Source organism: Pteropus medius, unplaced genomic scaffold, assembly GCF_902729225.1.
Source record: "Pteropus medius unplaced genomic scaffold, Ma_sr-lr_union100, whole genome shotgun sequence".
Lineage (NCBI taxonomy): Eukaryota > Metazoa > Chordata > Mammalia > Chiroptera > Pteropodidae > Pteropus > Pteropus medius.
This window is the reverse complement of record NW_024352783.1, coordinates 8,826,754-8,852,690: the sequence shown is the minus strand read 5'-3', so window position 1 is coordinate 8,852,690 and position 25,937 is coordinate 8,826,754. Positions and strand designations below refer to the sequence as shown.

Here is a 25,937-nt window from a genome sequence, read left to right as displayed (position 1 = left end):
GGTGGCCAACAAGATTTGCTGGCAGGTCAGATGTAGGTGTGTGAGATTTCTTGCCCTGAGCCAATTGGTAGGAGCGGATTTGAGGAGATGGAGGAGACAGAGGGTGGAATAGGTCTGGGAGAGCTTGTTTTCAGATGTGGAGATGTTGGAGTGTGAGCCTGGAATTGAGGGGTGACGGCAGTTTTGAGGATGATGTTTTCGAAATCTAGTCAGGGTATAACTGGTGTTTAGAACCTCTAGATGGAAGCCCCCCAGGAGTTAGTGTAGATAGAAAAAAAAGGCCCAGGATGTGCACAGGGGCAAACATTAACAGGTCAGAGGAGGAAGAACCAGCCAAGGACCCACCAGGGAACTGAGGAAGACTTCTGTAGGGAGTGAGGGACAGTGTGCTGCACACGCATGTCACCCCTGGACAGCCCGCTGGTGGACACTGATGTCTTCACCTCCTTGTGAGGTCATCCCCGACATCCCACCCAAAGTATCCCAAAGTATCTCTTGGTCCCCTCTCAGTTTATTTCTTTACAGCACTCACCCTGCTCAGTAGGACTGACATTATACTTTGCATTTATTTATTTATTGCCTGTCCCCTCCGTGTCTGCTTCCTGAGGCAGTGCCTTTGCTCATCCTTGTCACTGCTGTAGTCCTAGTGCCCAGTTCAGTAACTAGCACACAGTAGATGTTCAGGAAATAGCTGGGAAATATATTTTTGCAGAAGTGGAAACTGAGGCTTAGAGACGGAAGCCGATTTGCCCGAAGTTACACGGAGAAGAGAAGGCAGAACAGGGTCTGTGGCCCCAAGGCCGAGACCCCTTTGATGACCTTCCTGGGTTTCCGGCCTCCTTTGGTCATCCGGACCCTCGGACCCCTGACGGTGCAGCCCTTCGTGGGCAGGGCTGGGTCTCAGGCGGCGGGAGACTGCGCTGCAATCTGGGAATCTACGGCAGAGGGCGCTGCCGACGCGAGAACCACGAGCAGGGAGGAGCAGGGCGGGCTGAACCCCGGAAGGAATGAGGGAAGGAATGAGTGCAGGGTCCGCACTGAGGGTGGGATGCGGGCAGGATGAGTAGACCCACGACAGAACGGGGGTACGGGAGCCAGTCGAGAGCCCTCTACCAGCCTGGGAAGGAAAGCTGGGTAAGAGCAGGCTTCCCAGATGATATTTTAACTGTATCATGAAAAATAAGTGGGAGGTGGAGTTTGAGAAAGGCAGGGGTTCTGGTGAATGGCCCCAGCAGGTCTCCAGGACTGGTTAAGCACAACTTGGGCAGGGGGCGATGATCTGGTCAGGACCGCATGAGTGCCTCCCTGATGGGTCTTCAAGTCAAGGAGGAGATAAAGAGGGTAAAGGGTGGGCAGCTCCTGCGGCCCCGTCCACCAGGTGCAGCACTTCCTGGGAGGATTAGCATTTAACTTCTCCCCAGTGATGATGTGGGGACATTGGTGCCTCCCACAGCGGCCTGCCTACCAGCACCTCCCCACCCCCGCAGCTCCTCTCACCCTGCTCTGAGGCCATCTGAGCAGAGTGTCTGGACAATGGGATACACCTTGTGTCCCATGGAGGGGTGATGAGGGCAGAATTATTGCTGTCCACAGACTGGAGTCAGAACCCGGAGGTCAGAGGTCAAGGCTTTCAGGGGACTATGAGCACTTCTGGGAGGTCTATGGTCACTGCAGATGCTGAGGCGACCTCATCCTGAGACTGGAGAGATAGGGGGTGGGGAGTGGCAGGGGGCCAAACAGGAAGGGGCCTGAGGGTCTGGCAATGGGGCAGGCACCCCGGATGGAGTGGCCTAGACCCAGGGGCCACTCATCACCTGTAGAATATGTTTCAGAGAATGGTCCGAAACCCCTTCCAGGTCCTGGGTCCAAGGTCAACAGGAAAGATTTGCTCCTAGGGTCCCCTTCTCAGCAAATTGTCCCTCCCACTTCCTGTTGCAAGAACTTCCAGAGACAATGTTGTCAATAATGATAATAATAATGGCTTTTTTTTAGTGTTTGTATATTCCAGGGACTTTCCTAAGTGATGTGTATATTTATTAGACCAGTTAGTCCCCCAACTGCACTATGAGTGAAGAGCAATTACAAATCCCTTTTTGCAGATGAAGAAACTGAGACTCAGAGAGGGAGGTTATTTGTCCAAAGCCAAACACCTAGGAATGAGCAGTCTGGCTCCAGAGCCTCTGGTCTCTAAGGTCACTTGATTGCCCAAGCCCCGTACCAGTGATAAAGAGCCCCCAAACCTGCCCTGCTCTGAGCAAAGAGACATATGCGTTTCTAGATGTCTCCCCTCAAGGCAGGGTGACCTGGAGGGCCCAGAGAGGGGCCCCCTTCAGTCTAGGGACTTCCAAGCCCCAGAGTTCAATTGGATGTGGGCAGTCAGCCCTAGTTCTGGGGATGGTGCCTGGCTGCCTGTGTGCTGGTACCAGACTTGAAGCTGTGCATTAAAATCCCATCTGTACCACTCTGCTGTGTGATTCCAAGCAGGTCTCCTAGCTGCTCTGTGCCCTGTTTCCCCTGTCTGTAGAATGAGATAGTAATAGCACCTCCCTTAGAAAATTGTTGTGAGGATTAAATAAAACGGTACAGGTAAAGCACTTGGCTGCTATTGTTCCATGGGCTCTCCTTGGTACTCCTACTTCTGGAAATGCTCTCCTCGCATTCAGCAATGTGGGCAATAAGCCTAGTCTCCAAAACTCAGTGACATCATGAACCAAAGCTTCTGAATTTTCCTGCTGGTCCTCTGGTGTTGATATTATTAGTCTCACTCTATGAAGAAGAAAACAGAGGCTCACAGCCAGAAAAAGAAGTGAAGAAAGCATCTATGGATCGATAGGAAGTGATCTTCTAGGTAGTTAGCTATTGTAAATGGGAGGGAAAAAAGCCAAGTGCAGAACAATGTGTAGTATACACTCACATTTGAGTTGAAAAGAGGGAGGGAGGATAGAAAATATGAATAGTTTGCTTATATGTGCATTAATCTCTAAAATTTTTAACACGGGATTGATTGCATTATTTAGGCCTAGAGGAGGGAACTAGGTGCCTGGGGTCTGTGGTTGAAACTTTTTGCTGTGCATTATGAAATACCTAAAAGAGATGTTTTTGTATGTTAGCTTCCTGAAATAAGGGCAGGGAAGGGGAAAATTCAGGGGTTCAAATTCTAGCACCAACAAGGCCCAGGCAAGGAATGTGAATGAGTAAAATAATCAACTGTGAGACATTAGAGAGTGATGGGGACTGAGGCAAACAGTCATGTCCTACTTACTCTGTACCAACAGATCATTGCCCTGTGAAGGTACAGACCTAGAACTGTCAGAGCTTTCAATTTCCAGAGAGAAATGGAAATGGAGTTGGATGAAGGAAAAGGTTAGGGGTGACTATGGTAAGCAGGGCCTGGGAAGTGGTGGGACCAGAGGAAAACAGAGGGGAAAGATGTGGCAGACACCACTGGCTGGCTCACCTATTGGCCATCCCAAACCTCCTCTCCCCTGCTGCTTTCCACTTTGGAGGCTTAAAAAGAGAAAGACTCATTCTCCCAGTCTCCCTTGCAATCAGGAGTGGTTATGTAACAGTTCTGGCCAATTAGATCTATAGTCAGCGAGGGGTGGGGTGTAGTCTAGGAAATTCTCTTTATTGTAAAAGGGACAAGTGCTTATAGTTAACTGTAAAGTTAACTATTCCTCTTTCTTCCTGTCTTAAATGTGAATGCAGATACAATGGCAGGAGCAATAGCAGCCATATTGTAAACCCAAAGAAAAAGCCAAGAGAATTGCAGAAACACCAACCCTGACATATTTGGCCTGGTAAAACATTGCTAGCCATAGCTGATCTCCAAGCTCACTGTGATGGGGGTGGGGGGAGGCGGGGGGATAAACTCTTATATGTCTAATCCACTGTGATGTCTTCTGTATTTTTTGTAGTCAGACACATTCTTAACTTTACAGAAGATGAGTATTTGAATTCAGAAGACAGAGAAAGGAGAGGCTGGGCAGGAGTCAGTGAAGGGTAAACAAGGGGAGAGACTTTTGGTTTGAAGGTGGGGGAGGCCCGAGCGTGTTTCTATTGTAATAACGAACATTTATTGAGCATGCACTATGTGCCGGGCATAGTAATTTATATAGATCATATTTCTTACCACAATCTTCTGGACCAGGCCTAGCTTTATCCTTATCGTACAGAAGAGGGAATTTTGGCCCAGAGAAGCAAAGTAATTTGCCCAAAAGTCCTAGAGCTACTAGGCAGTACAGGCAGGATTTGAACTTGGGCAGATGGAGTCCAGCCAAAGATGGACTATGACTCCTCAGTCAATGTAATGGGTGAATAAGTATGTGAGTAAATTAGTGTTCCTGCCCTTCTTGGGGCCTCAGTCTCCCACGTAAAATGGGCTGATTGTCTCGCCTTTGTGCTGGGACACAGAGAGCCTGCCTTTCTGTGGCCCCAACCTTATGAGGCCTGAGACTAAAGAAGATGGCACTGGAGGGAGGAAGGGGGCTGAGATGTGCCAGCAAGGTGGGTTGGCATCTGCTAGCCCAGTAGCCAGGTGGAGTGGGCTGCGCTCTATGGTGCTAGGGGTCAGTCGGGTACCTACCTCCCCTTTAGGCTCCATCTCCATGTCCCTTCACCCTGCCAGGAGCAGCGACCACCCACTGGGATGAAAGGAGTTTGTGTTTGTTGAAGTCCTAATGGAGGGAGCCTGGCCCTGGCACAGTGGGTCACTGAAATGTTGGAGGCAATATGACTTTGCTGGCCCTCTCTGTACCTGTTTTCCTCCTTTGTAAGATGGGGATTGAACGACACCTCCATGGTCTGTTAAGAAGGTTCACAGAGATGATGGCAAAGCCTCAGCACGGGATGAGGGGTGGGATAGGGGGCACAGTGAGCCCTAGAGCGGCACACTGGAGGGAAGTGTGCTGACTGTGCGTGTGGTTTCCTCCCAGGCAGATCCCTCTCCCAGTCTGCCCGCGTTCCAGCCCCAAGCATTTCTGGGCCAGCCTCAGAAAATACCAGACCCCTCAGGGTGTCACCTCACCTCCAGGAGCTGCCATCCAGCTCCTCGCCAGCCCCTCAAACTCCACCAACCTTTGTTCATCTCTCTTCCAGAGGGGAGTGTCAGTTCTCTTGGGCAGGGCCTTCAAGATTCCCCTGCCACCGCTGAGTCTTCCAGACAGTCTACGGCCACCTCTTTCCTTCTCTCCCAACTCTATTCGCTCTCTGGAAAAGGTCGATCTAGGGGGCGGGGCTGGGGTCCAGTTAACTGAGCTGCACTCTCCCGCAAGGCACGGTGGTTATGACACGGACAAAATTCCGAAAATCCAGAGGAGGAATCGGGGAAGCAATCAGGGAAGGCTGCCTGAAGAAGGTGACGTTTAAGTCTGGATCGGAAGAGCAAGGAGTTAACTAAGGACAACTGTTTCGGATAATTCATTTATTCAACAAACATTAATTGAGCACCTACCTTGTTCCAGTCCCTGTGCTAGGCCCTGGAGTTTGGGCAGGAGGCAAGAGAAATTTGCGCTCTAGTGCGTTTTGCAGTAGGGGGTCAGAGGAGGAGGCAAAGAAATAAATACCATCTCACCAACTGGGCTCAGAGCTACTGAGGAAGAGTATCATGAAGGGAGGTGAAAGGCGCCCTGTGCTAGTCTGTAGGAGGTGGTCAATAAGGGCTTCCCTGAGAAGAAGGCGTTGGGATGACTGCTGAAGCGTCAGCTCCCATTACTTAAGCAAAGAGGGAGAGGTGGAAAGGAATTCCAGATGGAGAGAACAGCAAGCGCAAAGGTTGGAAGTTAGGAGGATACAGGAAAGTCCTGCTGTTAGAGCTAAGACTGCCAGGGTACAGTGGACTAGTAGCTCCATTTGATCAATGAGGCCAGTGAGAATCAAGGCAGTGAAATGACTTGCCTAAGTGGTGAAGCAGGGATTTAAACTGGGAATGCAGGGATGCAGGGACATGAGCTCCTAGCCACAGAAGTCTCCATGGCTTTTAAAGCAGACACACTGCTGTACATTCCCCCAGGAACAGCTGCCAGCCTCCCCTGCAGTAACCATTACCAGGCTGCCGGACCACCAGAGGCAGGTGCTAACAGAGTGGAGACAGCCAGTTGTTGTTAGGAGATGCTGCCCTGGGAGAGGCAGCAGCGGAAATTGTCGTGGGATGGTGGAGGCTGTGGTGGCCATGATGTGGTTTCTCCAGGGTCCCTGTGGTAGCAGCCTGGGCACTGTGCCTGTCTCCTGTGGCTTCTTCACCCACAGAGAGCCCTCACTGGGGCATGTTCTCGTTCCCAGAGCTTGGGCTGGGGCTGGGAGCCCTGATGGGACTCTTCTCAGTTCCTGGAGACCTCTCACTCTTCACCTCTTGGGAGAGTGGGGCTGATGTTTTATAGAAGAAACTCAGGTTCAGAAAGGGACCATGACCAGTCCAGGACCACACAGCAGAAGGGCCGTGCCAAGTGTCCACAGCTATTGGTGCTGCCCCTTCCCTGTCTCATTTCCTCCTTTTCTCCTAAAGGTGATTATTGGGATCACTTCCAGAAACTTGCACTTGAGTCCTTGTTCTCAGTGGGCTTCTGGAGGTGCCAAATGAAGACATTTAGTCAAATGTAATTGAGCTCCTACCCGGAGCCCTACCCCCAGGCACATGGAACAGGCTCCAAGAGTGTTATTTATAGCCCCTAATAGAGCCCCCATTTAAGAGAGTTATCTACATGGAGGGATCCTGTAAGAGTGCAGACTTTGGGATCAGATCCCTAGTCTACCACTTACCCAATCTGTGAGCTGTGTTACTTCACCTTTTTGTGCCTCAGTTTCCTCACTAGGTTAATGGGATCATGATGGTGCCTTCCTTACTGGATTTGCATGAAGGTTAAAATGAAATAACTTAAGGAAGTGCTTAGGCAAGGGGCTGCCATGGTGGTCTCTAAGTGGATGGCACTGTTTATGGGGTACCTCCAACATGCTACAACCCTGCACAGAGGAGTCAGCCTCTGAGGCCTGCTCGATCCCTACAGCCACCTGATGAGGCAGGTATTTTCACATTTCCGCTTCACGGATGCCGGATGGAGGTTCAGCAGAATTTAGAGGTTGCCCAGAGTCTCACAGCTGGTAAGAGGCGGTATTGGGACTGAATCTGGACCAGTCTGAGTCAGACATCCCTGCCCTACCCCCAAGGTAGCTGTGACTCAAGTTTGCAGGAAGAAGGGGAGAAGAGTGGGGTAAGCCGGCACCAAAGTGGAATCCATGACCTTTGTTTTCTCAGAAATGAAAATGTTCTTGGCAACATCTGTACACGGTGTGGTTAGGGCTGGCACAGCTGAGAAGCAGCCAGAAGCAGTCAGTGGCAGGGCCTGGGAGTCACTTAACAGCCAGCTTGACAAGACCGTGGAGAAATGTATGGTCTCTGCATCAGCAGCTGGATTTCAACCTGGACCTTGACACTTCGGTCAGGCCACAGCTGCAACTTGTGCTCAATCCTCTGAAGTGTAGGGGTTACCCAGGCTGACACAGGAGTCCCAAGTCCTCTGGTAATGGAAGAAAGGCAAGTGACTGGGACAAGTGGGTCCCCTGGCCCATCCTGCCTGGAGGTCTATGAGTCTGTGGACTCAGAATTTGGAGGGCTCTGGGGTAAAGCCAGAGCCTGGGCCAGGGAGGGCCTGAACCCCCGGGTAACCTCTACCTGTAAGCCAGGCAAGGCAAAGCACATACCCTACACAGGAGCTGGTGGCTTGTCCCTCTCCCAGAGCCTGCACACCCTGAGCAGCAGGGACAAACCCTGGCTCATCTGCTGGGTGGATGGAGGTTTTCCAGCCCGGGCCCTGAACTTTACCCACCAGCAGGCACCTGGACTCATGGGTGCAGCCTAGACAGGGGTCAGAGGACATGGTCCAGAGCACTTCTCTGGACCATTCATCTATCCTTTCATTCCCCAAATCTTTTCTTAGCACCCAACTGTGTGCTGGGCCATGATCTAGGTGCTGGGAGCAGAAAGACAGAAAGCCCGGCCCTCTCAGAGGGAAGATAGACAATGAACAGAGAAATCAATGTATAACATAACGTCAAGTAATGATCAATGCTGCAAAGTCCACACAAAGCAGGGAGGAGATGGAGAGAGCTGTTGAGGGAGGGAGAGGAGGGCACCATCTCAGTGGTCAAGAGATAGACCGGAGGGAATGGAAGGGCATTTGGATGTCTGGGGGAAGGGTATTCCAGGCAGAGGGAACAGTGAGGGGCCTTGTGAGGGAGGCTCAGTGTGGGATGAGGAAGAGTGGGGGCAGGGCATGCAGGGCCTTCTAGTCATGAAGGAGCAATGGATTTGATGCTAAGTGTGATGCAGAGCCTGGGAAGGTTTGGGAAGAGGTGACACAGTCTCATTTGGTCTTGCCAGCAACTACCTACCAGCAAGGGGCAGCGCCCTTGAAATGCAGTGAGGAAGCTGAGGCGCTGAGAGCCTTCCTGCCGACATCTGAGGTCTTCCAGCACAGAGTTGCAACTGGAACCTGGCTCCCACCCCAATCTGCTGTTTGTGAGGTGCTGGTGCAGCTTATAAGCTCCTCTCCACCTGACCATACTTGGTTAACCAGAGGCTGACAGAATGGCTTCCACCAGGGATGTCTTGTCTTCTAACCTTTACTCAACAATCAGACATTAGGCTCTATGGCCAGAACCTTGTAGGGTTAGGAGACAAAGATAAGTCAGGGCCAGTCTTGGCCCTCCCTCAAGAAGCTACAAGACCACAGAGTGACAGAACCTAAACTGTCTGTCACCACCCAGGAGGCAGGTCCTAGGAAGGCAAGTAGCCAGAAAAAGCCCTGAACATGGCCATTAGAGTAGGCTCCCAGGGCAAGATGCCTACTGAATCCTCCAAGCCTGTTAGAACTCAGCCAGGCCAACTGCTGAGAGGAGTGGAGAGGGAGCTCCAGGCAGAGGGAACAGCATGCACAGAAGCTCTGAGTTGAGCATGGCAGACTGCCTAAGAACCCCCAGATCATTGGTGGGGCTACAGTACAGGACAGTGAGGGAGCATTGCCAACATCAGAGCCCAGAGAGGGTAATCCCTTCCCCACTGTGGAGCTCAGTCCCTAATCTAGTCAAGGGACAATCACAAGAAAACAGTGAGACAGGGGATGGGAAGGGGCTCAGGGAGGGCCTTGGGCTGGTTGGGCTGGTCCCAGCTGGCAACTTGTCCCTCCTGCCTTTGTTAGAGCGTGTGGGAGGCTCTGATCCAGCAGTCCAGATGAAGAGAACTGAGATGCGATTTTGTTCTCATCTTTTTTTTCAGTGTCTCTCAGATAAGCACATTTATGAAATTTATGATAATATTTGTTTTATGGCCTTAATTTGTATTTCCTTCAGATTAAAGATGAAGGAAGAGAGAGAAAGAGGAAGGGAGGAAATGAGGGGGGAGGGGGAAATACGGAAGGGGAAACAGAGGCAGAAAAAAAGAAAAAGATTTGAGGAAAAAATTTTTTTCTTGCATTTTTCTGGAGTAATACATCTCAACTTTTGCGTTTTCTCACCCCTGGCAGTCACTGGCATCCTGCCCTCTTTTGGGACCCCCATATCTTGGCCTTTTAACTGTGTCTGTGTGAAATTCCCCCGTAGCCTGGTGGCCCCTGGGACAGTCCTGCTTCAACACCAGTCCCCAGCATCACACAGTAGGGGCTCAGGAAACTGGTGGTTGAATGAATGAGTGGAGATGAGTGGGAGGAGAAGGCAGCAGGGAGAACCAGTCTGGAGATGTGTTTCAACGTCTCTGGATAGACTGGTAGATCCTGATACTCCACTCTATCAGCCTTGGCCTAGGGCACCTTCCAGCCCCAAGCTGGCCCTCTTGGATTCTTCCAACAACACTGAGTTATGAGTGTATAAGTGTCTACTCTGTGCTGGGCTCTGGACTACATGCTTTCCATCCATCATCTCAGTACCATGAAGTGATAGTACTGGTCTCATTTTACAGGTAAAGAAGTTAGAGGCTCAAGGAGGAGCAGAAGTAGTGACTTGTACGAGGTCACCTAGCTGAGAAGTGACCAAGTCTAGATTCAAACCCAGGCCTCCCTGTCCCCAGTATCTGTGTGTTTTAACCACTGGTATGGCCCCTATACAAGACCAGATTATGACTGTGTCTTTGCAAATGGAAGAGCATCCACATGGAAAGGCTGGAAAATTCAAGCAATTTTCCCAACATATCAGAAAATTTTATTTCTCCTCCCCCTTCTAAAAAGTCCTGGCTTCTCTTAGTGTTTCAACTTTTTTATCCATGAGATGGGCCAGTAATCCTGACTGGCCTCCTCCTTGTTTTGTGTGAGAATACTTGTGGGAGGACCAGCTGATGGGTGCTCCTGATTCTCTGGGGATCAGCCAGGGGTGTGGGTCCCAAAGCTCTGCACAGCTCTGCACAACCTCACGCAGGCACATGTAATTCCCTGCTGCACAGCACTTCCATATCTTGTATAATCTGAGCCATTTTAAATAGACAAGGCAGGAGTTATCACTATCCTGTCCATTTTAGAGTCAAAAAACAAAAACAAAAACCTGAGGCTCAGAAAGGCAGAGCGATATGCCTGAGGTCACAGAGCTGCTAAGTCCTACCTTGCACCTTGGTCTCAGGCATTCCAAATCTCTGTGCTTTTGCACATAGCACTATCACATTAGGTTGTTTTCAGTCTTCTCAGCCTCCTCAGGTTGCTCTGGAACCTTTCAGGCTCCAGGCTCTCTACTCAGGCCCACCCTTTTTTCTTTTGGGGAGAAAGAATGGGAATCAAGACTCTGGAAGTATAGCAGAAAGGGAGGAGCAGAGCAACAGGGCAGCTGAATATCTTCCCCTATTACCCTCACATGACTCGCAGAGATCGAATGATGGGCACAGGGTTAAGAAACATATATGACAGGTTGGAAAATTTGGGTCCTCAAAAAGGTGAAATTGCTTCATGAGCGGAAGAGCTGGGGTTTGAAACCTGGCTTTCTGAATCCCAATTTCATTCCTCTGGTATTGAAGGGGACCATACACCTTGAGAGTTGACTGTCATCTCAGTCTTGACTTGGACTTTTTTACCCAAGATAACCAGCTGATGCTGACAAAAGAGTGTGATGGAGTCCAGGAGTGGTCAGGAGCAGAGAACGGTCCCCAGCATGGTGACAAGTCTTCTATTTCTGCTTCTTGGTATCAAAGACAGCAGCATTTTTGAAATACAAGCAGAAAGCGATTTGCTATTACACATATAATATGGTTGGAAGGGCACTAGGTGAATAAAACTAAGATTTAACATGACTTTGACAAATATTTATTAAGAGCTGAATCGATATCAAGAAGTAATAGAGAAGCACTCAGAACGGGGAGAGTATCACCAAGCTAAGTCTTGTTACATTACTTTATTAATGGAGGCACAGTGTAGGGACATCTCTTTATTAGTCTGTGCATGATTTAAAACAGGGATGGAGAAGGTATCAGGTAGAGTTCTTTGGTTGAGAGCAACAGAAATGGATTCTGGTTAACTAAAGAAAAAATAGTGGGAAATTTAGTAGAAGGAAATAGAGTAACTCAGAGAATCAAGGCGAGGTTTGGAGAGGTCACCTCTCAAGGCAGCTCCAGGATCTCAGAAGCAAGAACTGATGAGCAAGCTTTTGAGGATGACACTGCTGTGAGTAGTCCACAAAGGGAAGACAGAGGCTGAGCAGTTAATTCACTGGAGGACCTTTCCAGGTGGCTCGGATGTTGGCTGATAGCATCCAAACTCTCAGAGATGTCACCTGCGATGGCAAGTGGGACATGACTGAATAAGAAGTAATTTTGCCTAAGTAAACTTCAAATCTTATCTTCAAGTCTGAGAATCCAATATAGGTTGGGGATAGCTGGCCTTGCAGTAACCTGTAGACAAAACTCTGCAATTGCTCTTAGAGAGCCTCTGTAAGGAATCTGCAGGCGTGCAAAGACATATGATAAAGGACACACTGTATGTGGTATTGTTTCTAGAAACAGAATGTAGGGGATAATGTCCACCATTCATTGAGGACTGGTTAAATACACTAAGCGATTATACATGAGGCAGTTCTCTTCATGCTGAAGTGAAAGAATCTCCAAGAAATACACCATTAAGTGAAAAGAAGAAGTTACCATTTGTGTAGAATAGGGTGGGGGGTGGTAGATACGTATAAGCCTGTAAGTACGTATAGAATCCTCATGACACTGTAACAGCGGATATCTCCAGGGAGGGGGACTGCAGGTCTGGAGGAACAGCCGGAGGGACACTTGTTTTCACTGTATGTCCTGATGTACTGTTTGAGCTTTTTATATGCATGTATTAAAAAAAAAAAAAAACTTTAGCATGATTTTAGATTTATAGAAAAGTTGCATACATAGCACAGAGAGTTCTCCTCTATTCCTTGTACGCCAATCACTGCACATTACCGTGGTCCCTTTGTCAAAACAAAGAAATTAACATTGGTACAATACTATTAACTATGCTATAGAAATTTTTGAGATTTCACCAGTTTTTCTACCAATCTCTCTCTTCTATCGTAGGATCCTATCCAGGATACCACATTGTATTGTGTTGTGTTCTTAGTCTCCTCTAGTTGATGAAAGTTTCTTAATCTCTCTTGTGCTTCATGACCATGATGGTTTTGAATTGTACTGGCCAGGTATCTGTAGAATGTAGGTACGTATTTTTTTAAATGTTTTTAAAGATATTTATTAAATAAAAACAGAAATAGAGGAGAGAAACAAAGAGAAAAAGAGATATGGAAAGAAAGAGAAGGAATATGAATAAATGAAAGAAAGAAGAGATAAAAGAAATAGACTGAGGTTTCTCTCAAAAGAGAACTTTGCTTGAGGCAACAGTGAATATGTCCTTCCAGAAAGCTAGGATGAGGCCAGCCTGACCCAACATCTCTGGCCGCCTTTTCTCTGGGCTGGTCTAAACTGGAGGTATTAAAAATTGTCTCTGTGGGAGTGAAAGAGAGAGCTCCTAGCAGCTTCAGGCTTCCACAGTCCTTGCCGCCTATAATCGCAGAAGCAGAGAAGGCCAATTTCCTAATAGTTTTAGCTAAAATCCTGGAGAAAGCTCTTATTGGCTGGGCTTTGGTCACATGCCCATCACTGACTCAATCACTATTGCCATGGAGATGGGCTTTCTAATTGGCCATCCAGGGATAAGTCCACCCTGGACTGCTAAGGAGGAGAGTTGTTCTTCATATCTGTAGAGCAGGCATAAATATATGTTCACAGCGCCTTCCAGCTATTCTCTCCTGACTCACCCTTTGCTTCTTTCTTCCATGCATCCTGCTGTCCAGCTAAACAGCATCACTGGTCTGTGATTTTCCACCTCCTGGTCTTTGCTCAGCCTGTTCCCTAACTTGGGTTGCTTTCCTCCACTTTCTGCATAGCTAATAATTATCCATCCTTAAAGACCCAGAGTTAATGCTCCTCTTATGGGCAGACTTCTCTGTTAGCATTTTGAGGGTTATGTTTCAACTCTCCATCCAAGCCAAAAACTTTATGAAGATAAAGTGCATTCGACTTGTCTGTCAATTTTTTTGAAGAAGCAAGCATGGTACTTTGGCATCTCTAGGCCATGGCGCAAGTCTCTGGCAGAAAAGTAGCATGCATATTTCAGAGGAGGGGTGCTTTGAAGGAGAACACAGTGGACTACCCCAGAAGATGCCAGTTCCTAACTCCCATGGACTTGGGTGAAAAGCTCAACCCTGCTGCTCACCTGCTGGGCCACCAGCTATTGCACCTCTTTGTGCCTCACTTCGCTTCTCTATAAAATGGTGAAAACAAGTGTATCTGTCTCACAGGGTGGTGGTGACCGTTCCTTGAAATAATGTGTATAGGATGTTTGTCCTTATGGATTCAAGAAAACATTTAAAAAATGGCCTTTCTTCATTGGAATCTTCATTGTTGTAGGGGGAAAAGAAGATAAAAGGTCAATAAGAAACAGAAATGTGTCATAAGAGTAGAAATTATATATCATTAAATGGATGCTGTTTTTATAGTTACACATACTACTCTAGAGAGGAAAACTGATACAGGTCATTGAAATTTGTTTTTGATGAGAGCTTGAGAAGTAAAGCATTATGTAAATCTCAAGCAGTAAAATCAGTTTACTGACTGATTTAGAAAATGCTGTAAGTATAAAGCCTGAAGCTTTCAAAAATTAAATGAAAACTCTTTGGAAATGGGTTGATGATCATTATTGTCAGGAATCTGGGTATAAAAGTCAATTGGCTAAGGGAAAAAAGAGAGCTCATTAGAATAGTGGGCATTGTTGTACCCCTCTCTGCATTTGTTCCCCTCCCATGACTCTGCCCCCAACTCCATGGTTGAGCCCTGATTGACCTAAGCCAATCACCCTTATTCCTCACATCAAACTCCCCACATTTGGCTCAGGAATGGGCAGAGGATCCAAGATCTTCCAATCAGAACAAACCTCAGGTATCAGTTTGCTGGTTGGGAAAAAGAGACAATTTGTTCTTTGGGTGGTATAGCTACAGATATGAATCATGGATCTGCTGCAGCCAATTTATAGCCAGTCAAGACATCAGCAAAGGAAAATGATGACATGCCTAGGAAGCATATGTCAAAGAAATGGAGTCAGAATCCATGATCATACTGTACCTGAAGCCATAGCTCTTGATATTTTAGTTAAATGAGCCAATTGATTCTGATTATCATTTAAGCCAGTTCGATTTTTTTTCTATCAAAATAGTTCCAACTGACATGTTGGCTTGTATGCTAAAAAGTCTGGGTGAAAGCTTCAGGCATCGCTGGTTCAAGGTGCTCAGTGTCAGCAGAAATCTGTCTTTTCTCTCGTCTCTGCCCCTCTTTGTGTTGGCTTCATTCTCAGCCTGGATTTCCCAGTATAGAGCTGCTCCAGGCTTATATTACATTAGCTCAGAAACCTGATGGAAAGAGAAGTGGGTTTTTTTGTTGTTTTTTGTTTTTTTCAATGGTTTCTATAGAAGTCCTGGACCTGGTGCTCACTGGCCTGTCTTAAGTCATGTACTCATTCCTGAATCAATCACTATGACCATGGAGAGATGTTCTGATTGGCTAAGACTTTGTTATACACCCACCCCTGGATCTGGAGGCGAGGGGAATCTCTCCCCGCAGCCTACTCAAATCCTCTCAAGAGTTTGGCTTTGTAATTAGACAGGCCTGGGTTTTCCAGCATTGACAGGTTTTAGCTGTGTGATCATGGGCAAATAGTTGAATCTCTCTGAACCTCATCTGTAAATTAAGGATAACAGTGGTCTTAAACTCAGGATTGTGATGAGGAGGAAATGAGATAATCCATGCAAAGCTCACTACTTTGTTGTTATTGTTAGTATTACTACTATTTCCTAGTTCTGGTACCTCCACTTCCAGAAAGTCTTCCTTGATCACCCCCTCCACACAAACTAGAAGGAAACTTCCTTCTTGAACTCTCACAGCCCTTTCTTTTGTGATTTTCTATGTGATTTCAGTGTTTCAGTTTCTGTTCGTGTTCATGACTCTTCTGCCTTATTAGACTTTCAGCCCCAAGAGGGGCCAAAATAGCTTCATCTGTGTATCTTCATAAGGATCACTGCTAACACCTGTCTAGGGCTTTACAGTTTCCAAAGCATTTCCTCTTCTGTTTTTCCATTCTGAACCAAAGTGCAATCCCACAAAGTGGGATTATTACCACTTTGCAGATGGGGAAATTGAGGCAGCAGTGGAGACAGAGCAGTGACATGGCCAAGCTTTGCAACAAATCAGTGGACAAGAAATCAGGTGTTTTTGGAATCCTAGCACAGGGCTCTTTTTGCTGGACAATGGTTTTGAATCTAGATTCACCCCTGGGACCTCTTTCTCCACCTTGACTCAGTGATTCTTTTCGCTCAGTATACCCTTTTTCCCTGCCTGAAGAGCCTTTCCCCCTGAAGCCCTCCTTCTCTAACTCCAGAGACATCTCTGGCCCTCAGAGCCATCTCTTTCTGCTTCTGAAACACACCACTCAAGCCAGCCCCAATCAATCTGCATCATTATGCATCTGGAACCAAACTCCAAACCCTAGAAAGGGCAGATGACCATGTTTGCTCCAGCCCTGTGCCCTGGGACTGCTTTGGGCCTGGGCAAAGTGTCTGGCTTATCCTGTACCCTACTCTGCAAGACTGTTTACATGCTGTGGACTCAGCAGTACCTGGGTATGAATCCCGGCACTGCAATGTGCTACCTCTAATTTTTCATCTGTAAAATGAGAATAGAGCTGCTGACCTCAAGGGCTACTCTTGAGGATGTATTTGGAGAGAGAAATGAGAGAGGGTGATATCTTTCAAAGGGGGTGCAGGAAGGAGAAATGATTTCAAGGAATGCCAGAATGCCCCCTCTGCCCTTGCACATGGGTGGTAATCTTCCAGTCTCCGGAGGCCCTCTCCTCCGCCCTAGCCTGGCTCAATCTTTAGCTCTCTAACTCACTTCCTAGGCTGTAGTTAGCTCATCATCTCTTTATCTGCATCTGGTTCTCTTTTCTAAGCTTGCATCTTATCTCTGTGTCTATACAGACTTGGTAGCTGGATGGGGAAGTGAATGTGTTCTGCATGAAGAAAAATCGGCCCAAGTAACAAAGACCTGGCATCTTCCCAAGCCTCAATTTCTTGGTCTATAAAATGTGGACAATTAGAATGTTCACCTTGTAAGGCTGTGTTGAGGTTTTAGGCCAGCGCTATTCAGTGTGTCACCATCTAGCCACATGTGGCTATTTAAATATATTAATTAAAGTTAAATAAGGTCTTAAAAATTCAGCTCCTTGGTCACATTAGCCACATTTCAAGTGCTTACATGTGGATGGCAGACCTAGAGAACATTTCCATTATTGCAGGAAGTTCGACCGGGTAGCACTGGTTTAGATAATTTGTGCAAAGCACTCAAGCCTGCCCTGGGCACCTGCTGTGTGTTGGCATAATTCAACTGAAGTTGCAAACTTTTTCAAGCCAGGGGCCATGATTTCATGTAAGGTTCTGCTCTCCTGGACCAAGTTCAAAACAGGGGGCTCAGGTTCCTGCCTCAAGGCAGACAACAGAAGGTTTAATTTACTCTCCTGGTGGAGAATGGACACTGAGCAGTGGGAGCAACATTGAACAGTGGGAGAGCAGCGAACTTTTGGGAGGGGTTTCTAGCATCTAGAACCAAGGAAGAACTTTTTAAAGAAGAAAATGGCCTGTGGGTTTGCAAATGTATTAGTTTCCTTCCCTCTCTCTTCTTCCTCCCCTCTCTTTTCTTCTTCTCTCTTCTCCCTCTTATATTTTTGCCGGAGAAGGGAAGTCTAGATCCTAGCTTGTGAGAACAGAAGGGATGCCTTGATCCATCTGGCTCATTCATACAAGGCTCAGAGAAGTGCAGTGACTTGCCTAAATTCCCTTAGAAAGTGATGCAGAGTGGAAGTTCTGGACACAGCTTCCCTGAAACCAGAGTTTGGCACAGTGTTGATGTCACTCCAGCAACAGGAATGGTGCTGTCCGCCAACCCAGCAAGTCCTGATCCACCCCTAGACCCCACTATGAGGGGTCTGTGCTGATGCCCACCTTGACTGGAGCAGGTTAGCTGTGAGGTCTTGAGAACCTCTCCAGCTTTGCCTGTCCTCCTGCTTTGTTTTTGTCTTCTATGTCAAGTACCATGCTTGGTACACAGTTGCCTTGTGGCGCTGGTTGCACCAAAGGGAAGAGGTCGTTCCTGTTACTCCTGTCAGAGTCTAAGGCCCTGTGAAGGGGCGAGCCTTCACCAGGTGTATCTAAAAACCCTTCATGTCAGGGCTATGTTGAGCCAAGGGACCCCATCTTTTTAGTGCCTCCATCCCTTTGGCAGTCTAGCAAAGCCTATGCATCTCTTCTCAGAATAATTTTTGAGTGTGTTTTATTGTAATATAACACACATACATTAAAGTGCACACATCTAAAGTGTACGTCAGCGAATTTTCACAAAGTGAACACACTGTGACCCCGGCACCCAGCTCAAGAAACCGAGCGTGACCAGCGCCCCAGCAGTCCCCTGGCCCCTGCCAGGAACCGCCTTCCAAGAGAGACCTCTATCCGAAAACTGTTTACTAACGCATATTGCAAGTGTAAGAATGTGAGTTTTAGCTTAGGATGGGGCGGTCCGTGTGTGTGAGGGAGAGTGGTGAGGTGTGTGAGGAGTTGCGGTATGTACATGAGATGAGGGGGTTTGTGGGGGACCTGAGTGCGTGGGTTCGGAGTACATGAATTCACAGTGCATGTGTGACGGTTGGGGGGGTCCCCGGGATGTCTGCGGGGTTTGGGGGGTTTGTTTAGGGATCCGGCGGCGGGGACGGGGCGGGGCTACGGGGCGGGGCGGGGCGGGCGGGCGCGCGCACGCAGTCGGCGCGCCCCCTCCCGGCCGCCATGTTGGCTGGTGTGTGGGTGTCAAACTGAGCTAGACGCGGTGGCGGCGGCGGCGGCTCCGCGGGCTCCTGTCGCTCCCGCCTCCCCAGCGCTGCTGGCGGCCGCAGCCGCGCAACCCGGCCGGCCCGGAGGAGCGGAGGTGAGCCGGGGCCCGCGGGGCTCGGGGACCGGAGCGGGGCCTCAGGGCGCGGACCCTCCCCCTCCCCCAGGGGGCGGGCGTCCCCAGAACAGAGGCTTCCCCAGAATCAGCCCCGCACAGCATGCACCCCGCTGCTCAAGCTGGATCTCCACCTCGGGAAGGACCCCCTTTCTTCCAACCGGGCCCCGCCCCACGGGCTGGAGGGTAGCCCCCTCCCCAGGTGGATCCCTTTCCGCTGCTGGGACCCCCCACCGTCATCCCATTTCGCTATCTGGGAGCTCTTCCTTTTACATCCTCGGAGTCTGGGGCTCCCCTTACTCCCATCCCAGATCGGGGAGCCCCTCAAGGCCCTCACTTTCACTACCTTTCTGCTTGGAATAACCCCGCCCGGCCTCTCCAGAGCACTTTCCGCCCCTCCCCGGGCCAGGTGCCCCTTTCCTCCAGAGCCGAGTCTGGTCTCACTCCTACCCCCGTGCAGAGCCCAGACCCCTTTCCCTCCAGGAATCGGAGGAGGGGTGCCCTGTGTCCAGGATCCCGTCTGTCCCCTCTCCGCTTGGATCTGGAGCGGGGCCCCTTCTCCCCAGGGACCAGGTTCTCCTAACCCCACCCCCACAGCACAGCGGGGCCGGGGGCGGCAGAGCCAGGCTCCAGCTGCCTTTTGTTCCGCGTGGGATGGCAGAGACCCCGCCCGGCCGTCCTATTTGGCTAATCAGGGTGGGTGCATGGGTGCGTGGGAGCCGACCTCTTCCAGGAGACCCTTCCTCTCTTTCCCGGTGGGGCGGCTCCCCAGCAGCCGAGCGCGTTGGGAGAGGCTGGCCCTTCTAGAGGAGTCCGTGCCAACAGGTTTTTGTTTGTGACCTGGAGTTGGCCAAGTGGCTTTGAGGGATGGACAGTTTGCTGTACCCAGAAACCCCAGCAGGGGCCTATGAAAGCCCATTCCTCAGCCCAGGGGCTCCGCGTGGGGCCTCTTCAGAGTTTTGCTGCCCTGGGAATGCACCTGAAGTCTGTGCTTGAAGAGAGGATGGAGCTTAACCATCATTAGGGTTCAGATGAGGGAAGACTGAGGCCCAGAGATGCAGTGATTTGCTCAAGGTCACACAGCAATACCACTGTGGCAGTGCCAGAACTAGAAACTCAGTTTCCAGGGCCCTCGCCACGACATTTTAGACTTTTTTTTTTAAAGAGAGATGTTCAGGATTATCCACCTCCTCTTTTAGTTTTAATATTCACTCAAGAAAATGGGCAGGAAAAGATGAGAAGTATGAATTCTTCATTTCCACCTCCAGAAAATGTCCTGTAAAGAAGGGATTGGAATAGGGGGTTAAAATGATTTTAAAAGGTTAATTTTAATTATCCATGCCTTCCTCTCCCCCTCACATCCCCAATCACATAAGATAATGAAGATTTTGCAGAGCATATGTGCATCTTGTAGCTCTAGATGCCAGATGACAAAATCATATACTGAATCCCGCACAGCAGTGATTGAGTTTGCACTGATAATTTTCATATGTTTTTAAATGAACATCGAAAGGAACTATAGTTTATTTCTGAATAGTATTTGTGTTTAGGACAAGTGATTTTGTTGGAGAAAGCACCAAGATCTTCTCATTTTTTATCTGTATTTTTATTTTTACATTTTAAAGGTTATTTCTTTAGTTTTAATATTGGGTTAGTCATCCTTATCAGTTTCACTGGGCTATTCTTTTGTAAGCATCGAATGAGATACTGGTTATTAAAGAGTTTGGTAGAGAGTAAATTACTATAAGGCATGATTCAGGACTGCATCCCACAAGTCCCTGGACCAGGAGCAAGTTTGGATTGCCCTCTGGGATGTATTGATCTCTTCTGATTTACCCAGGCTTTTTGCCTCCCTGAACTCTGAGCTTGGCAGGTGGGGAACTCTGTGGAGAACTCTCGCAGCAATGTGTGTTGTGCCAAACACGTGTGTGAGGTGTGAAGACATGTGAAACTTTCAGTGGTGATACCTAGCATGGTGTATGCAGTCTAGAAAAGTGACCCATCCTTTGTAGAAATTCTCTGTAGAAATACAGTTGCGAAGGTGTGGATTTCCTAAGAGTTGGGATTCTGAGGAGTCCTGCAAAAGTAGTTGAGAAGTTTTTGGGACTCTGGTTTGTTTTAATGACTTGGGTTTTTCTGAACTTAAAGGGTAGGTGGTAGTGACTTTCCCTTTCCCTCCTTCTCTAAGATTTCATTAGGAGGAGTGGTAAATTTCTGTTCTTTGCGGACTAAAGTGCTAAGAATTTTTGTGCATGGGATTATCATTGTCATACTCTTGGGAAGCGCATTAAAATTTTTCAAGCCTTTTGGTAATTGCTCTCACTGTACCCCAGGGCCTTCCTGTCAGATTAATGGGTCATGGAGGTTGTCGTTTTATAGCATGAGTACTTGGTGACCCCTAAGCCTTGGAGAAATCAAAAGGCTCAGATTTGGGGAATTTGAGATTTGATTTTGGGGAGGATATGAGGAAATATCTAGTCCTACTCCCTGTTTTCTGCTGGATTTTCAACTCATGTCTTCAGTTTAAACAAACAATTTCTGTCAAGCTTTTGCCAGCCAACTCTACCAGTGTTTGGGCCCCTCTAACTCTACTCTCTAAGCCTCATCACGCTGACCAATCTCTTGGAGCACTTATGTTGTCTGAGTATCTGAGGCTCTTGTGACATTTTGTGACATCTTTGAGACTAATGATTATCCTGTCTTTCTTTACTTCTCTAGTACCAGCTCAGTCTCTGACACACGGTAGGTACTTAGTGAAGGTCTGGGGATGCAAATAAGTAGCCCTGGGGGCAGGAAAACAAACTTTTATTGATCTCTTACCTCTTACAACAGGCTCCACTGTTCTGTCTTGTTCTTGCAAAAACCACTGCTCCTAGTCCAGCAGTCATACGTCATTCACGTGGATATTATTCCCCTTCTGCAGTTGAGGAAACTGAGACCCAGGGGCTTAAGTCATGTGCTCAAGGTTACACACCCAGTAAGTGATGGGCTGGGATTTTAACAAGTCTGCCAGATTCCAAAATATTATTATACCTGTTACCTCATTTGAAAAACCAAGTCTCACAGGGACGAAGAGACTAGTTTAAAGCCCTGTTGCAAATTGACAATAGACTGAGTACTTTGAGATGATGTAATTAAGATTCGCGAGGGTGAGTGAAAGCACATTTTGTTTTTGTCAGATGCATTGTGAAATGACTATGCCCATTTGTTGACCTTTTGAAAATTGACAAGCTTTCTGATAAGTTCGTCAATGGATTTTTTTTGTTTAATTAGCTTTTTCAAGGTGTCTAAAAATAGAAACTTAGAAAACAAATACAGTGAAATAAGGGTACCTGTGGTTGAGTGTGTTCAGTGGCACCTGTCTATGGACTTGTTTGCCCATTCCTATTTTCCAATCAGGCAGTTAAGTTTTTGGTGTCTTGAAATGCAAGCCTGTTTCAGCAGCCTTTTTTTAAAAACAAAATTTTTTATCTTCCCATTGACATATAACATAGGGTTTACCATCCATTCGTGAGTGGAAAACCTGAGGTCCAGAGAGGTTAGGTAACCTTTGAGGAACTGGCATAGCCAGGAGTTAAACCCAGGTCTCTGTGATTCCCAAACCTGATTTCCTCCTATTCCACCAGCCCCTGTAGAAAGCCCCACATAATGAGCACTCATTTAAATTATAGGCTAAACTTGTGATCTGAAAATCACCATCAAGTTTATTTAGAAGGCTGGGAATTGTAAATGAGAAGATTTCTGTCTTTCTCCTAATTTTAGGATCTGTGAAAGCATTGAATGTCAGGAATTTAGTGGACCACTTGAACTGATAGATGCTAGGTTTAGGATTTGATTTAAAAAATAAAAAAGATTTGCCTCCTTTGAACCAGATCTGCAACATTGTTAAAATGCTCCCTGTACATGCATTGGATTCTTTACGGTGACTCATTCTCAGCTTACCCGGGTACTAGAAACTACTTTGTGCCTAGGCACAGAAAAGTCTCCCTGTTGGTCCTGGTCTATGCAGTGTCTAGGCTGCACTTTCAAGCCCTCTGGAGACAGAACAGGTAATTTAATTCTTCTATTCAAAGCAGTGCTAGGAATTGGGTACACACAGGGCTATAATTGAAGGGACTCCCCGTGTTCTCTTCATGGCAACCTGGCTGATAAATGGATCAGAGAAAAGCAGGCTCATTCTGAGGGATGACTGACCATCTAGAGCTGCTGCATGATGTGAATTTAAAAGCATCTATAATTAATCACTTTCTGAGTACAGGCTTCAATCTTCCTCTCACTCCCACCCCTCTTAAAGTGATATATCATCATTGCATCCTGGCGGCTCAGTAGCTGAGAGCACCAAATGGTACAGACAGTTTGAGTACAAGGGCCATGTGACAAAAAGCTTTGGAATCTGATGCGGGTACATATTGGCCTACTGGCTGCAGGACTTTGGGCATTTTAATCACTGAGCTTTGGTTTCCTCATCTCTAAAGTGAGGCTTATAATAACCACTTGGCAGCAGAGTATCGGTATTTCTCAGACTCTGGTGTGCATCAGAATCACCCAGAGAGTCTGTTAGACACATTGCTGGGCTCCATCCCTAGAATTCAGCTTCAGTAGGTCTGGAGTGAGCCCTGAGTGTGTGCATTTTCAACCAGTTTCCAGGTGCTACTGATGCTGCTCGTCTGGGGACCAGATTTGGGAACCCTGGCCTGGAGGACCTAATGAGAAGGCGTGTAAGGAGTCAGCACTGGCTGGCTGGGCAGGGGAAACTTAAAAAACGGCAGTTCCTTTCTGCTTCTGATGTGCTTCTGAGTATTTTTCAAAGATGATGGCATGACACTTGAGAAGGGAATTTGGCTTCTCAAAAAGATGTTTTCACTTTGTTTTTACTCGGTTATAATTTGGACTGTGGTTACAGGTCTTATCACTGTGGGTTAGTCGGGATGTTTTCCTTGATGAAGGGAATGTAAGACGTCAGTGCCCTTCGAAGAGGCAGTAAATCTGAGATTCTGTTTGAAAAACCAGTTCATTCCCACACATTAAGCAAGTTGTTCACTGACAAGGCTTTTAAGAAATGCAGCTGGGAAAGGCAGGGAGGAGTGGTGTTGGGCACTGAGCAGACTCCCACACGGTCATTAGGGGTGGCCACTGGTGTTAATGGAAGTCACTTCTCCCCCTACGACAATTCAGATTGATTTAATATTCTTTAGTGTTTAGAGTTTGGAAAAAAAAATTTTTTTCTCCGGTAGTAATTATCAGCTTGTCCATCAAAACCAAACACATGGGTGTGTGTATGAGCCCTGATGGTTTTTGAATGTCTCCTGTGTATCAGACCCTATGCTACTCCTTTATGCACAGTATTTAATTTAATTTAATTTAATTTAATTTAATTTAATTTTTATCATGATCCCGCAAGGGCTGTCACAATTTCTTTTTTTCATACACAAAAACTGAGGCTCAGAGGGGTTTAGCAGCCTGCCCCAGGCCACACAGTAAGTGCCCCAGCTGGTATTTGCTACTACCGATATCAGATTCTGAACCACATTATTTCCACTACCTCACTCTTTAGCCATTCCAGGTGCTCCCATTGTCTCACTGTTCCCTCACAACAACCCTGGGAAGTAGGCATTTCAGGGATGAGCGAGATGGGGCTTGGAGGGGTCAAGATCATTAACATGCACCTACTCTGAATTCAGTCCCAAACTTGTCTTGATTTTGGAGCTTTATGAAGCTGTTTCTATGACAATACCTCACTTTTAGTGAGGACCACAGAAGTAAATTCTAAGACCTAAAGCTGCCTGGATGAATATAGCAGGCACCTGGTGGGACCCCACCTGGGTTGGCTGGGAGGAGGGCTGTGTGGGCTGATAAGGGTTTTTGTGTTTGTAAAGCTATGTTAAAATAATTGCCCAAATTGCTCTTTGAGGAAAGGGACCATTTCTTTTTACTCTAATTCTGAAGCTCTGCCCATTTGTTCTCCCAACGTGACACATGGCAATTAAGGACTAAAAATCCTCTGGTAATGCTGTTAAAATGTGATCAGATTCAGACAGAAGAGCTTGATAGTCTTAAACAGTTACATGTAAATAAAAATATAAAGCATCTCCTTTTTCAGTAGGCAATTAATACATGACTTCTAGCAAATGGGTCATTTTTCCAGTCTTACAGTGTAGGAGGAGTCTGGGGTGTGATCACTTTCCCAAGGCTTGATAATTGCCTGCAGCTCCCAAGCCAAGGGATGGTAAACAGCTATGTGTCAGTACCTGCCCTGTGCTCTTTGGAGGCCCTGGAGGTTTGGACTCAAATGTGTTGTTTCGTAAACTCTTTAAGACTCTGAGGTGAATAAATCATGAGAGCTAAAAGTTCCATTCAAAATCTGCCCCCCTTTCCACCCTCTCCACCTTTCCCAAATCGTCAAAGCAATAAAAGAATACTGACAGGAATACAGTCATTTTTACTTGAAAGCAATTCCTTCCTGAGTGTTTGATACCCAGAGCTGGGGTCTAATGACTATACTTTGGATCCCAAAATTTGGAAAACATGATCAGAGAAATAATGTTTATGCCACTTTATGAGAGGCAGTCTGGTTGATGTAGAATTATGAGCAGCAAAATAAAGACAGTTTTATGATACTAGGGTAGAATATTTGAGATCAGTGTCAGCCTGGAAAATATGCAACACATGGTTTCTAGAGTCAAAATGATGGGTATAAGTGAAATGCCATGTTTTTTGCTACCAAGAACTTAGTCTAATTGAGAAGACAAAGTTAACATGTGTGAGACAATTAGAAGCTGGTGGTTTGTTGAGCTGTGATTTTGATCCTTTGTCAGAAAATCAAGAATGGAGGAAAGTCTAATAGAGTCAGGAAAGGCATCAGGGAGAAGATAGGATTTGAGCTGGACATTGAAGGATAGGGAACAATTTCAGGAGTGGAAGGCAGATGGGAAGGCATTTCAGATTGAGGCAAAAGTAGGAAGCCAAGCTTGGGGTGGGTTTGGGCCAGTGCCTATATGAGCATGGGGTGTGTGCACAGTATGGGCTCCAGAAGCAGCTCTGCCTAGTGGATGCCTGGGAGTAGCAAGGACTGAGGTAGCCAGATGGCCACTTGCTCTGATGAAGCAGGGGCCTTGGGATTTGGTGGTGCTGGCAGTAGGAAGCGCAGGTGTTTGGGAAGGGACCCTCTGACAGGGGCCTTGAAAAGTGGCATAATTTCTGTGGGCGAGGGCCTGGTCATGAGACTGGATAGGTTGCAGTTCCGGAGACAGCACAAAGGTGTGTGTGTCACAGTGAAGGGATGCTAGAGTCTGGTTCTGTTCGAGAAGAGGTGAGGGCCTCAGGGCCTCAGTGCTGGCTGGGAAGTGGATGTGACACTCTCAGAGCCTGCTGTTTTTATCCTTGGCTGCACCTGCAAGTCACATGGCCTGGAAAG

General features: G+C 47.4%; 1 protein-coding gene across 4 annotated transcripts in view; it reads left to right on the top strand.

Annotated features, from left to right (window-relative positions):
- Positions 1-18,354: 18,354 nt before the first annotated feature.
- The window catches only part of EPN2 (epsin 2), a 79,963-nt gene continuing 72,380 nt past the window's right edge, over positions 18,355-25,937 (top strand). For all 4 annotated transcript variants that reach the window (XM_039847512.1, XM_039847509.1, XM_039847513.1 and 1 more), the window contains exon 1: positions 18,355-18,505. The gene's annotated coding sequence lies outside the window, so the exon portion shown is untranslated. The remainder of the gene's footprint in view (positions 18,506-25,937) is intronic.